We start from the raw sequence: 13874 nt of genomic DNA, 5'->3' as shown, positions 1-13874 counted from the left end.
CAAGCTACGAACATGAGTTTGACCAAACTGCGGGAGGCAGTGGAAGACAGGAGTGCCTGGTGTGTTATGGTCCATGGGGTCACGAAGAGTCGGACACGACTAAACAACAACAAGAAGAAGAAAAACAAAATAAATATACACCTAGGTATTACCAAAATGTATACCTACTGTTTCACTAAAGGACTTTTGACTTTGTGCGCTCATTTACCAAAGATGCGCTGGGCCAGCAGCGGCGCTTGTCATTCTCAATGGCGCCTTGCACACAAAATTAACTCTTACATCAAAATATAATGTTATGTATTGTATTGAGCTGCGCTGCTATTCGGCAGTGGGGTCAGCGGCACCTTTGACATGATTGGTGTTTCTCCTAAGTAGGTGCCTAAACAATACGTCTGCCACCGTCTCTCCTTTGTTCTGTTGCGAGGTTTATGCTCACCTGTTTGTGCTTTCTTTGACTGCATCATCCATGCACCATGGTTATATGCAACAGTATGGAGGGAGGCCTTTGTGGTGGCAGCCCGCAGTTCAATCTGTTTCATTTATTTCCAGTTGAGGAACTTCCTTCCCTTCCCCAGCCCTCATTTTTAACCTGGGGTGCCTCAAAAGCTTACTAAGGCTACCTGCGTGGGGAGCCTGCCGATAGCCCGCTAGCTTCCTCGAAACATTTCCCCACCGTTACAGGAAACAAGAAAGAATGGTGGTTGTGCCCTCCAGTGGCACTAGTATGTAGATTTCCAGGGTTATTTCCCCTGTAGGTTTTCTTCCCTCCTTTAATAACCAAACCAGCCATGGGCAGATTGTGATATATCAGCAGAAGAACAGCATCTCGCAGAACTATTTCCCATCTGGTCAGTTTCTAGCTCAAAAAGATCCTCCCAATGGGCTACTGGGAAGACCCTCCCAAAGGGCCTTCTCGGTAGCGGCACCCGCCCTGTGGAACACCCTCCCATCAGATGTCAATTTTTTTTTAACAACTATATGACGTTTGGAAGACATCTGAAGGCAGCCTTATTTAGGGAAGTTTTTAATGACTGATGTTGTAATGTATTTTTAATCTTTTGTTGGAAGCTGCCCAAAGTGGGCGGGGTATAAATAAATTATTATTATTATTATTACCCATTGAGACTCGTAGGGTCAAAGGCTGGAAGACAAACAGTAGATGGCCCCAGAGCCAATGATAGGCAGAGCCAATGAGGACTGCATAAACATGACAGCTTGTTCCGTTTTCTCGACGTTTCCCTAACAGTTAAATTCCATATTGCACTAGAGCTTCCCTAGGACACAAAAACTACTTCCAGAAATATAGTGGAATATAGCATAAGTTTAGCTCTTCTTTCTGTATTGTCTTTTTTCCAGAAACAAATCCATTTGCAAATCTGTATTTTTAAAATTGTTTTTATTTTGTTTTTTTAAAAATGTTTCAATTTTATTTTAAATTGTACTTTTTGGGGCGAAGGACAGGATATCAATTAGAAAAGCAAATAAATACACATATATCCTCGAGAATTTTTGTAGACCGAAGAAGTCAAATCTCCACCCAGCCTAGCCCAGCCCAAATCTTTACGCCGCTCACTTCGAGTCCGAAGACTCTTGCGTAATGTTTGCTCAGCAAGAAATTCAGAGACGGCTTTTAAAAGGAAGTAATAAATAGCAGGCATGCGGTAATTTTTATAAATAATTCAACACAAAGATTTGCGGCCGTTAGCAGAGACAATCCTGCACGGAGAAGAAGGAAACAAGAAAAAAGCGCGAACCCCAGCCCCCGAAAAACGTCTTTTCTGTAAGATTTTGTTGATGTACAAAGAACATTGGATCATGACCTTTGGAAGATAATTGCATTTTTGTTTTAAAGCTTGGCTGGCCCAATAAGTCCTTATCAGAATGAGTAAGTGAGGGTTTGAGGCCAGGGGTCCATCATCCACCTCATTTATGCAACATTAATCATGCCTGAGTGGATTTCTGAAATTTTAGAATGCAGCCCACATGACTTCTGGCTGAAGTACAATTCTGAAAGGCCTCTTATATGTCCTGCTTCTGTAAGCAACCAGAAGAACCAATTCAAAGGTGGCGGCCTACAGATTACATACCCTCCAAGTGCCCCGGTTTCTGATTTGATCCCAGAATGTCCCGATTTTCCTTTTTCCTCCCCTCCACATCTTGAAGAACAATTAAAAGTGGGGGACGTGAAGGTGCAAAAACGGAGTCCTGTTTCTTATGGCAAACACAGGGAGTCTTAGGAAACACAGGGAGTGTTTATTCCTTTATTGTAGATGGAGCCTTGCATGGTCTACTCAGAAGTAGACCCCACTGTAGTCAATGACGCTTACTCCCAGGTCAGTGGGTAAAGGCTGGGCAGCTATACACGGCAATCCGAAACATTTTTACTCAGAACTATGTCCCACTGAGTTCAATAGGATTTTATTTCTGGTATGCTCCAGATCATTCTCGCAGTTTATTATTATTATTATTATTAACTGCCTTTCCCTCTGATTTGGGGGACGGGACTCAAGGCAGATTACAGCTACAATTTTACTTTCTTCCATTTATCTGTGGAAAGTGTTATACAATATCCCTTCCCTCACACATTTTTTCTTTACAACAGTCCTGTGAGGTAGGTTAGGTACCTACGGTGTCTATTTGTGCAATGAGATCAAATGTGGTAGAAGCTTTCTGATATAGAATAGGATGTCCCTGTTGGAGAAATGTTGTAGCGCATGAGATTATGGACAAAGTGTTTACATGGGTGGACAATCTCAGCCCCACTGGCCAATTAGAGTCATCCAGATTTCTTTGCCTGGCCCTCAAGATTCTCCGCAGACCACATACACCAGTGTTTCCCAACCTTGTGCCTCCAGATGTTTTGGGACTACAACTCCCATCATCCCTAGCTAGCAAGGCCAGTGGTCAGGAATGATGGGAGTTGTAGTCCCAAAACATCTGTAGGCACAAGGTTGGGAAACACTGACGTACACCATCCCCAGCCATGCCCCTCACTGGCTTTGCTTCACACCTGTCACAGGTGTACTTTGCCTGACCAGAATATGCCATTGGACTCCAGTACCTCTTGCTTGCCCGGGTGGGGAGGGTTGTGTGTGTAGAACAGAGCTTTCCAAAAGTGCCACAACATATTAGTGTGTAGGTGTGTCACGCAAACACTCCCCATGCTCGTCCTGGTGCTGGAAAGGGGTTAGTTTAACTTCCAGTATGCTAGTAAAACTGAATTGCTCTGTCACGAAATTATGCATGCCTTGTCGTGGCGAAGGGGCTTGAATAACTCAGAGAAGCTATGAGCTATGCCATGCAGGGCCACCCAAGATGGACAGGTCATAGTGGAGAGTTTTGACTAAACGTGATCCACCTGGAGAAGGAACTGGCAAGCCACTCCAGTATCCCTGCCAAGAAAACTCCATGGACAAAGACAACAGGCATATAAAAGTTATGACGCTGGAAGATGAGCCCCTCAGGTCGGAAGGCGTCCAACATGCTACTGAGGAAGAGCGGAGGACAAGTACAAGTAGATTCAGAGCTGATGAAGCGGCTGGGCCAAAGCCGAAAGGACGCTCAGTTGCGGATATGCCTGGAAGTGAAAGGAAAGTCCGATGCTGTAAAGAAAAATATTGCATAGGAACCTGGAATGTAAGAACCATGAGTGGAGGTAAGCTGGATGTGGTCAAAAATGAGATGACAAGAATAAATATCGACATCCTGGGCATCAGTGAACTAAAATGGAAGGGAATGGGCGAATTCAGTTCGGATGACTATCATATCTACTACTGTGGGCAAGAATCCTGTAGCCGAAATGGAGTGGCCCTCATAGTCAACAAAAGAGTGGCAAAAGCTGTAATGGGATGCAATCTCAAAAATGACAGAATGATCTCAATACGAATCCAAGGCAGACCTTTTAACATCACAGTAATCCAAGTTTATGCACCAACTACCGGTGCTGAAGAAAGTGAAATTGACCAATTCTATGAAGACCTACAACACCTTCTAGAAATGACACCAAAGAAGGATGTTCTTCTCATTACAGGGGACTGGAATGCTAAAGTAGGGAATCAAGAGATAAAAGGAACAACTGGCAAGTTTGGCCTTGGAGTTCAAAATGAAGCAGGGCAAAGGCTAATAGAGTTCTGTCAAGAGAACAAGCTGGTCATCACAAACACTCTATTCCAACAACACAAGAGACGACTCTACACATGGATATCACCAAATGGACAGCATCGAAATCAGATTGATTATATTCTCTGCAGCCAAAGATGGAGAAGCTCCATACAGTCAGCAAAAACAAGACCTGGAGCTGACTGTAACTCAGATCATCAGCTTCTTATAGCAAAATTCCAGCTTAAACTGAAGAAAGTAGGAAAAACCACTGGGCCAGTAAGATACAATCTGAATCAAATCCCTTATGAATACACAGTGGAAGTGAGGAACAGGTTTAAGGATTTAGATTTGGTGGACAGAGTGCCTGAAGAACTATGGATGGAGGCTCGTAACATTATACAGGAGGCAGCAATGAAAACCATCCCAAGGAAAAGGAAATGCAAGAAAGCAAAATGGCTGTCCAACGAGGCCTTACAAATAGCGGAGGAGAGGAGGCAAGCAAAATGCAAGGGAGATAGGGAAAGATACAGGAAACTGAATGCAGATTTCCAAAAAACAGCAAGGAGAGACAAGAGGGTCTTCTTAAATGAGCAATGCAAAGAAATAGAGGAAAACAATAGAATGGGGAAAACCAGAGATCTGTTCAAGAAAATTGGAGATATGAAAGGAACATTTCGTACAAAGATTACCATAATCAAGGACAAAAGTGGTAAGGACCTAACAGAAGCAGAAGACATCAAGAAGAGGTGGCAAGAATACACAGAGGAATTATACCAGAAAGATATGGAGGTCTCGTACACCTCAGGTAGTGTGGTTGCTGACCTTGAGCCAGACATCTTGGAGAGTGAAGTCAAATGGGCCTTAGAAAGCATTGCTAATAACAAGGCCAGTGGAAGTGATGATATTCCAGCTGAACTGTTTAAAATTTTAAAAGATGATGCTGTTAAGGTGCTACACCCAATATGCCAGCAAGTTTGGAAAACTCAGCAATGGCCAGAGGATTGGAGAAGATCAGTCTACATCCCAATTCCAAAGAAGGGCAGTGCCAAAGAATGCTGCAACTACCGCACAATTGCGCTCATTTCACACGCTAGCAAGGTTATGCTTAAAATTCTACAAGGCAGGCTTAGGCAGTATGTGGACCGAGAACTCCCAGAAGTGCAAGCTGGATTTCGAAAGGGCAGAGGAACCAGAGACCAAATAGCAAACATGCGCTGGATTATGGAGAAAGCTAGAGAGTTCCAGAAAAACGTCTACTTCTGCTTCACTGACTATGCAAAAGCCTTTGACTGTGTCGACCACAGCAAACTATGGCAAGTTCTTAAAGAAATGGGAGTGCCTGATCACCTCATCTGTCTCCTGAGAAATCTCTTTGTGGGACAAGAAGCTACAGTTAGAACTGGATATGGAACAACTGATTGGTTCAAAATTGGGAAAGGAGTACGACAAGGTTGTATATTGTCTCCCTGCTTATTTAACTTATATGCAGAATTCATCATGCGAAAGGCTGGACTAGATGAATCCCAAGCCGGAATTAAGATTGCTGGAAGAAATATCAACAACCTCAGATATGCAGATGACACAACCTTGATGGCAGAAAGCGAGGAGGAATTAAAGAACCTTTTAATGAGGGTGAAAGAGGAGAGCGCAAAATATGGTCTGAAGCTCAACATCAAAAAAACCAAGATCATGGCCACTGGTCCCATCACCTCATGGCAAATAGAAGGGGAAGAAATGGAGGCAGTGAGAGATTTTACTTTCTTGGGCTCCTTGGTCACTGCAGATGGTGACAGCAGTCACGAAATTAAAAGACGCCTGCTTCTTGGGAGAAAAGCAATGACAAACCTAGACAGCATCTTAAAAAGCAGAGACATCACCTTGCCGACAAAAGTCCGTATAGTTAAAGCTATGGTTTTCCCAGTAGTGATGTATGGAAGTGAGAGTTGGACCATAAAGAAGGCTGATCACCGAAGAATTGATGCTTTTGAATTATGGTGCTGGAGGAGACTCTTGAGAGTCCCATGGACTGCAAGAAGATCAAACCTATCCATTCTTAAGGAAATCAGCCCTGAGTGCTCACTGGAAGGACAGATCGTGAAGCTGAGGCTCCAATACTTTGGCCACCTCATGAGAAGAGAAGAATTCTTGGAAAAGACCCTGATGTTGGGAAAGATTGAGGGCACTAGGAGAAGGGGACGACAGAGGACAAGATGGTTGGACAGTGTTCTCGAAGCTACGAACATGAGTTTGACCAAACTGCGGGAGGCAGTGCAAGACAGGAGTGCCTGGCGTGCTATGGTCCATGGGGTCACGAAGAGTCGGACACGACTAAACGACTAAACAACAACAACAAAAAAGTGTGTTGCCCAAAGTTTGGAAAGCTCTGGTGTAGAAACTTAGTTGGTCTCTAAGGTGCTGCTGGAAGGAATTTTTTATTTATTTTGTTAGCAGAGTAGCTAAACTGCAGCTAAGAAGCCAACGTCGTGTGCAATGCTGATTCTTTTCTTGAAATTTAAACAATGTCCAAACCCTTCAAAATCTTTTACTGGGTCCAAAGTATTTACTTTGACATTCTTATCCAAGCATGGACTCCCCCCCCTCAGTTGAATATGACAGCTTCTTTCTTAAACATTCAAACAAACAGCGTTTTTCTCTCTTTCCAGTACTTACACTCAGCTAGGCCATGCAGCTCCTTCTGGGAGGTTTCCATTTTCTCCTTCCAGCAGACTTCTTCCTGCTTCTATGGGAGAACATCAACTTCTGTACTTCTTTTTGTCACATGCACTCACACAGAAACATTAACATTCCTCTCCTCTATTTGCATTTAGAGTTATCTACACACATATAAAAATACACGGTGAAAATCTTTTAAAAAAACGTTTTGAAAAATACATTTAATTTTGCATAGCTCACTGACGCCATCTAGTGTCACATTTGTATAATGCACTTTATAAGACATTTAAAACGTTTTATTTGCAGCTGTCTAGCTGAGTCCTTGGGGACGCGGGTGGTGCTGTGGTCTAAACCACAGAGCCTAGGGCTTGCTAATCAGAAGGTTGCCGGTTCAAATCCCCACGATGGGGTGAGCTCCCGTTGCTTGGTCCCTGCTCCTGCCCACCTAGCAGTTCAAAAGCACGTCAAGTGCAAGTAGATAAATAGGTACCGCTCCGGCAGGAAGGTAAACACCATTTCTGTGTGCTGCTCTGGTTTCGCCAGAAGCGGCTTAGTCATGCTGGCCACATGACCTGGAAGCTGTCTGCAGACAAATGCCTGCTCCCTCAGCCTATAGAGCGAGATGAGTGCCACAACCCCAGAGTCGTCCGCGACTGGACCTAATGGTCAGGGAAAACTTTACCTTTTGGCTGAGTCTTCGGTCTCTTCTTCTGTGTTCATGGAGATGCAGTCATCACAGTCAAGTCATGCACACACAAAACAAAATGGAGAAGATGACGCGATCAAAGTTAACCAATCACACAAAAGTTACCGGGGAACATTCCAGAATTAAACACACAGCAATGCATTTATGCATTCCCAATTTCAGTAAATTAAATAACTATACTTTAACAGAAACTAGCCTATCATACAAAGGAGGGCACGTGGGGATAAAGGTAACATTTGTACTCATGGCTCTGCCCCCACCCAGCACTAGCTCCTTGCCCCCCAAAGGAATGCGTCCCTCAGGCTGATTTTTTTTCCCACCCCTGTCTTTAAAGAATCAAATTATTCTCTCCATTTGATGCCTACAGAGCCAGACATTTTGCAAATCCTTAATCAGCCTTCTTCCCCAAGGCTCGTGCACGCATGATCAGGCAAAAGAATGAAAACGTTGTAGGAAAGCAAGTGCCATATTTTTCACATTTCACCCTCCCGCTGCCGAATTTTTAACATGTTTGATTTAGCCTTCTAGTCAATTTGTTGTTAATTGTTTTCTTTCTACAACTGGATGCCCTTCCTTGCTGTTACTCTTTGGCTGGAAATTTGAACATGAAATTTAAACACGAGCATCCAAATCCCAAGCTTTGCGCATGGGCCCCAAGGAACAGAGCAAGAAATTGTAACTGATTGTCTGCAAAAACTGTTGCAGCAGGAGCAGCAGCTGCTGCATTTAGAAGACTTAGCCAAATGAAACTGCCACACAAAGGAAACGTACACCTCTAGCCTTGGGGAAGCTGAGTGCCATGTGTGTCTGTGGCAGGTATCGGGAGCCATATCGGAACTTGTGCTTTGTCCCAGGTAAGGAAAATAAAAGTGCAAAATAGTACCAATCCCCACAGTTGGGTAAGACTTAATTATGGCTGTTAATCTATTTTGAAAGATGGAGGCAAGTTGAGAAAAACGCACATCTGCAGAACTGCAGAAAATGGCCGGCCTAAGGCTCCATATTCACCATACTTTTGAAGCACATCCTGCTACCCCCCAAATTCTAGGAACTGCAACTTGCTCAGGTTGCAGGGAATTGCAGTTCTGTGAACTACAGTTCCCCGGATTCTTGGGGGTGGAAGTGTGATTTAAATATATGCCTAGCTTTAGACTGCTACTCAATAGGGAAATGGTTTCAATACGCAATAACGGGCTTTTTAGTGGTGGCTCCCCATCTGCATTTGAGTTATACTACCCTTTTGGATGGCTCAACTTGCGTCAGGTTGCTGGGTCACACAATCAAGCTGAATGGGCTTAGGATTCAGACTGACTCCCACATCTCTGGTCCTGTCTCCATCACACCCCTGTACATCCCCCCCCCTTTTTTTAGGGCTTACATTGGCTTCAGATCCAGCTCAGGGAGATATGTTGGTTTAGCTTTGGATGTGGGAGTTTAGCTGCCATAGTCTGGTTGCACCACACACTTCCCAGCTCAGTCAGAGTTCTGTTGGATCCCAATCCACTCATCCTGGCAGATCTTGCTATAGGATTGCTCCCGAGGAGCATCTGATGTGACTTGTCAGTGATAGCAATCATTGGGTAAGATAAAAAAAATTCCTTCAGTAGCACCTTAAAGACCAACTAAGTTTTTATTTTGGTATGAGCTTTCGTGTGCATGCACACTGTAAAGGTACCCCTGACCATTAGGTCCAGTCGTGACCGGCTCTGGGGTTGCGGCGCTCATCTCACGTTATTGGCCGAGGGAGCCGGCATACAGCTTCCAGGTCATGTAGCCAGCATGACAAAGCCGCTTCTGGTGAACCAGAGCAGCACACGGAAACGCTGTTTACCTTCCCGCTGGAGTGGTACCTATTTATCTACTTGCACTTTGACATGCTTTCGAACTGCTAGGTTGGCAGGAACTGGGACCGAGCAACGGGAGCTCACCCCATCGCAGGAATTCGAACCACTGAGCTTCTGATCGGCAAGCCCTAGGCTCTGTAGTTTAACCCACAGCGCCACCTGCATCCCTAGCAGCCCTTGGGCTCCCTTCCAATTCTGCAATTCCATGATACTGAGTCTGGTAGGGTTGCCATATATTGGAGAGCAAAAAAAAGGACACCTTTGCTGACTTCTACTTTTAACCATGGATCTCCATGGCTACTTTCATCATGAAAAAGAGGACACATGGCAACCCTACATTCTGATGTGTTTCTTTGTGCCAGGTCTTGCGACAACTTTTTTCTTTTTTACATTTTCTCAGGCTTTTTAGAAACATTCAGCTACTGCTATTGCTTTATTTCACGGTGCTTTCAACTGCTAAGCAGATTTCATTATTGATCCTGCCTTGCCATTTATATTGTGTATTTTTATTATTACTGTGAGCTATCCTGGGAATTTTAGGTCAATGGAGAGGCATAGACATGACAATTGGAAATGAAATATCTCAGTCCCTGTTTATTATGAGTGAGGGAGGGAGGTGTGGAGAAGGGAGCAGGTTATAACAGCCAAAGGAATCTGTAATTACTCTCAACATGAGAAAGCCACCACCATGTGGCCTCTCTAATGTGTCCTGCCCCAATGTGGCCTGTTGGGGGGAGGGGGGGTAGTACCTCTGGTGGGGGGGGGACATCACACTCCTGCTGGGGCAGTTTGTCCACCTTTGGTCCCAGCCTACACTCAGCTCTCACCTGTGGCTTCTAGAAGCTGTCAGCATGCAACAGTGGCCACATCCCAGGAATGGCTTAGACTGGCTGGCTAAACCAGGTGAGGGTAATTGATGGGTCTCAAACCCTCTGTGAGTTAGGGACTTCCCCTGCATGTGAAAGAAGGCTCTGGCAGACTGATGGGAAGAGACCAATTGTGGGTCCAGTGGTCAAGAAGACTGCTTCTGTTTACCTGAAGGAGCGTCTCCACCCCCATCGTTCAGCCCAGACACTGAGATCCAGTGCCAAGGGCCTTCTGGTGGTTCCCTCACTGCGAGAAGTGAGGTTACAGGGAACCAGGCAGGTTACAGGGAACTGATCGCCGAAGAATTGATGCTTTTGAATTATGGTGCTGGAGGAGACTCTTGAGAGTCCCATGGACTGCAAGAAGATCAAACCTATCCATTCTGAAGGAAATCAGCCATGAGTGCTCACTGGAAGGACAGATCCTGAAGCTGAGTCTGCAATACTTTGGCCACCTCATGAGAAGAGAAGACTCCCTGGAAAAGACCCTGATATTGGGAAAGATGGAGGGCACAAGGAGAAGGGGACGACTGAGGACGAGATGGCTGGACAGTGTTCTCGAAGCTACCAACATGAGTCTGACCAAACTGCGGGAGGCAGTGCAAGACAGGAGTGCCTGGCGTGCTATGGTCCATGGGGTCACGAAGAGTCGGACACGACTAAACAACAACAACAATAATCAATCAAATATTATGGGAGGGGCTGCTCTCCCACCCCCCAGCATGTAAAATTAACTAGGCATTGTTTTTGTTTTAGATTTATTTACTAAATATAATTCAAACATGCAAAATTAGATCCCAATTGATTTAGGCCTTCTGGTAACTTTCCAGAAATGCTTATTGCAATTTTTCTAGCTGAAAACACAGCTTGTCTTCAAGCCAGAACTGGAAGCCCGGTTCAAACTGTGATTCCCAGATCTGGTGGGCTCCAATTCTTTTGCCGGGCTGCAAATTGTATGGACCTTTCTCAGAAGGAAGAATAGCACACAATCAATTCTAGACCTGCAGTTTCCCCTGCTATATTCCCCCCTCCAATCACAAAGAAATTTGGCTGGGTGTCAGATTAGCTACTGTACATTGATTCTCATGAAACAGCAGGTGTGAGCATCCGATGAACATTGCAGATGCTTCCATCTCCCCCTTCCCACCAACGATTTCTGTTCACCTGCTAGACCAGGGGTGATGAACCTCAACCCAGGGGGCCAAATGTGGTCCCTCACACCTTTCAATGTGGCCCTTTGCACTGAAGCTGAAAATCTTGAGCTGAAAAAGGCTTGCCACACTTAATCTAGCCTGGTCAAATAAAGGCATTGCTCTAATAGAGAGTTCAGAATTTTACAACTAGCAATGACTCTTGGGGAGAAATCCTATAGGAAGACCCACTGCGATGAGCAGGTTAGGATCCAGCAGATCTCCCGCCTGAGTTGGGCAGTCCCCAGGGTAGCTAGGCTATACTGGATTAACTCCTTCATCCAGCTCAGTTGGGGCTTCCTGCTACATGGCAGAAGTGGGACCAGAGAAGGGGGACATAAGCTGGATCATATGATCTGGCAAGATAAATTAAGCCAGAAAAAAGGGTGGTGTAATTTAAACACTATTTCAAAAGCTTGTTTCCCCTTGTGCCAGGTTTAGGCCAGACCAGCCAGAAGTAGCCCCGCTGCTCAATGCAGTTTGGATCTGATCCAACTTCATGCCAACTTAATTTACCCCGGCTTCCTTTCTGCCAGCTTCTTCTGCATAGGAACGCTCTTTTTGTGAGCGACTGCTGCGACGGGGATTGTCGAATCACAGTATCATAGTGCTCTGCTTAGATGCCTCTCCCAACTTGTTCAACAGGCCGTGCCTCGCCAGGTGGCACTGTTGGGCATACTTTTCTATTTGTGCTAATGGACATCATGCCAAACCCTTTGCAGGAAACTTGCACCTTTGCAGACAGTTGAGCAAAGAGTTAAGCTACAGTCCAGAAAAAAACACCCAAACTGCTACTAGGGGAATGAGTAGTTGACTGTGTGCGAGAGAGTGAGTGATGCTTAATTTCATCAGCAGATCAAAGCAATTGACCCTACTGAAGGGATTTGGAAGAGAGTCTTGGCAGAATATTATCATGTTATTGTCCCTTTTCCCATACGAAAGGGAAATTTTGGTCCTTAGATCACTGGCAGCTATTTCTCGCACATGGAGATGAAAACTCTCAGTGGAATTCCTGGCTCTCCGATGGTTAAAATAACCAAGGGTTATTTTCCAGCCCTCCAAAAGAAACCAGGAAACCCCCTTGCAGAACTTCCCAGCCAATATTTGACTTCCCTACCCACACATATTGTATTGCATCATCTTGCAGAAACCATAGCAACTAGAACAGGCATCTCCAAACTACGGCCCTCCAGAAGTTTTGGCCTACAACTCCCATGATCCCTAGCTAACAGGACCAGTGGTCGGGGAAGATGGGAATTGTAGTCCAAAACATCTGGAGGGGCGAAGTTTGGGGATGCCTGAACTAGAACTACCTAAAGCAGTACTGCAATTCAATGCATGTTTCCTTGGGGGCCCCAGGAGCACAGTGGAATCCCTGGAAGTTAGAGATGGACAAATTTATCAGTTCCAGTTTCTTTCAGTTTATCATTTTCCCAGTCCAGTTATCCACATTTCTGCACCAGGTTGCAATTTCTTTTAAAGCCCTCATAAAACCAACATCTGAGTGCAAACTTCTCCTAATACCAGTATATGCATATGTACTTTTTGGGGTGTGGGTGTGTGTGATTTTGCCTGATATACACATTCTTGCAAGGAAGTTCCCGTAATGTAAAGCATTTCTGTATATTTCCAACTAATATAATGCCTTTTTATGTATACTGCCTCACATTTTAGTGGCACAATATTGGGTTCGAGAATTGCATCACAGAATCCGGAGCAGTGTGGCTTTTGTAGGATAGCAAATGAGGGAGATTTTGCATTGAAAGCCTAACCTGTCCCTATTTATCCCCCATTCCTACTTCCAAGTAAATTGCAGGGGAACAGATGGTAAGAAAGCTAAAAGTTCACTGGCATTTTGTCCTGTTAATATGTCTTCTTCTTTGTTTGCTGTTTTTCAGAATAACTGAAGCCCCAAAAAATACAGTCCCCTTGCTATATTGGTAAAGGTAAAGGACCCCTGGACGGTTAAGTCCAGTCAAAGGTGCGGCGCTCAGGCCAAGGGAGCCAGCGTTTTTCCACAGGCAGCTTTCCGAGCCATGTGGCTAGCATCACTAAAACTGCTACTGGCACACAGAGGACTGTGATGAGTGCCAGAGCAAACGGAAATGCCATTTACCTTCCCACCACAGCGGTACTTATTTATCTACTTGCGCTGGTATGCTCTCAAGCTGCTAGGTTTGCAGAAGCTGGGACAGAGCAATGGGAGCTCACCACCGTTGAGCGGATTCGGACTGCTGGCCTTCCGTTCGGCAAGCCCAAGAGGCTCGGTGGTTTTAGACCACAGCGCCACCTGTGTCCTCCTGCTGTACAACAAGGTAGTAAGAGATTAGCAAGAGCTGTAAGGTCAACAAGCAAACTTCTGTATGCTGGCTGGGGCTGATGAGTTTTGGATTCCAGCATCATCTGGAAAGCCACAAGTTGCCCACCATTGGGCCTAGACATGGTGCAAAGTCTATCCCAGATCTTCTGCTCTCCCAGCTGCTAAAGACCACTC

The sequence above is a fragment of the Zootoca vivipara genome, chromosome 4 (assembly GCF_965207765.1).
Source record: "Zootoca vivipara chromosome 4, rZooViv2.hap1.1, whole genome shotgun sequence".
In the NCBI taxonomy this organism is placed as follows: domain Eukaryota; kingdom Metazoa; phylum Chordata; class Lepidosauria; order Squamata; family Lacertidae; genus Zootoca; species Zootoca vivipara.
This window is presented reverse-complemented; position numbering follows the sequence as displayed.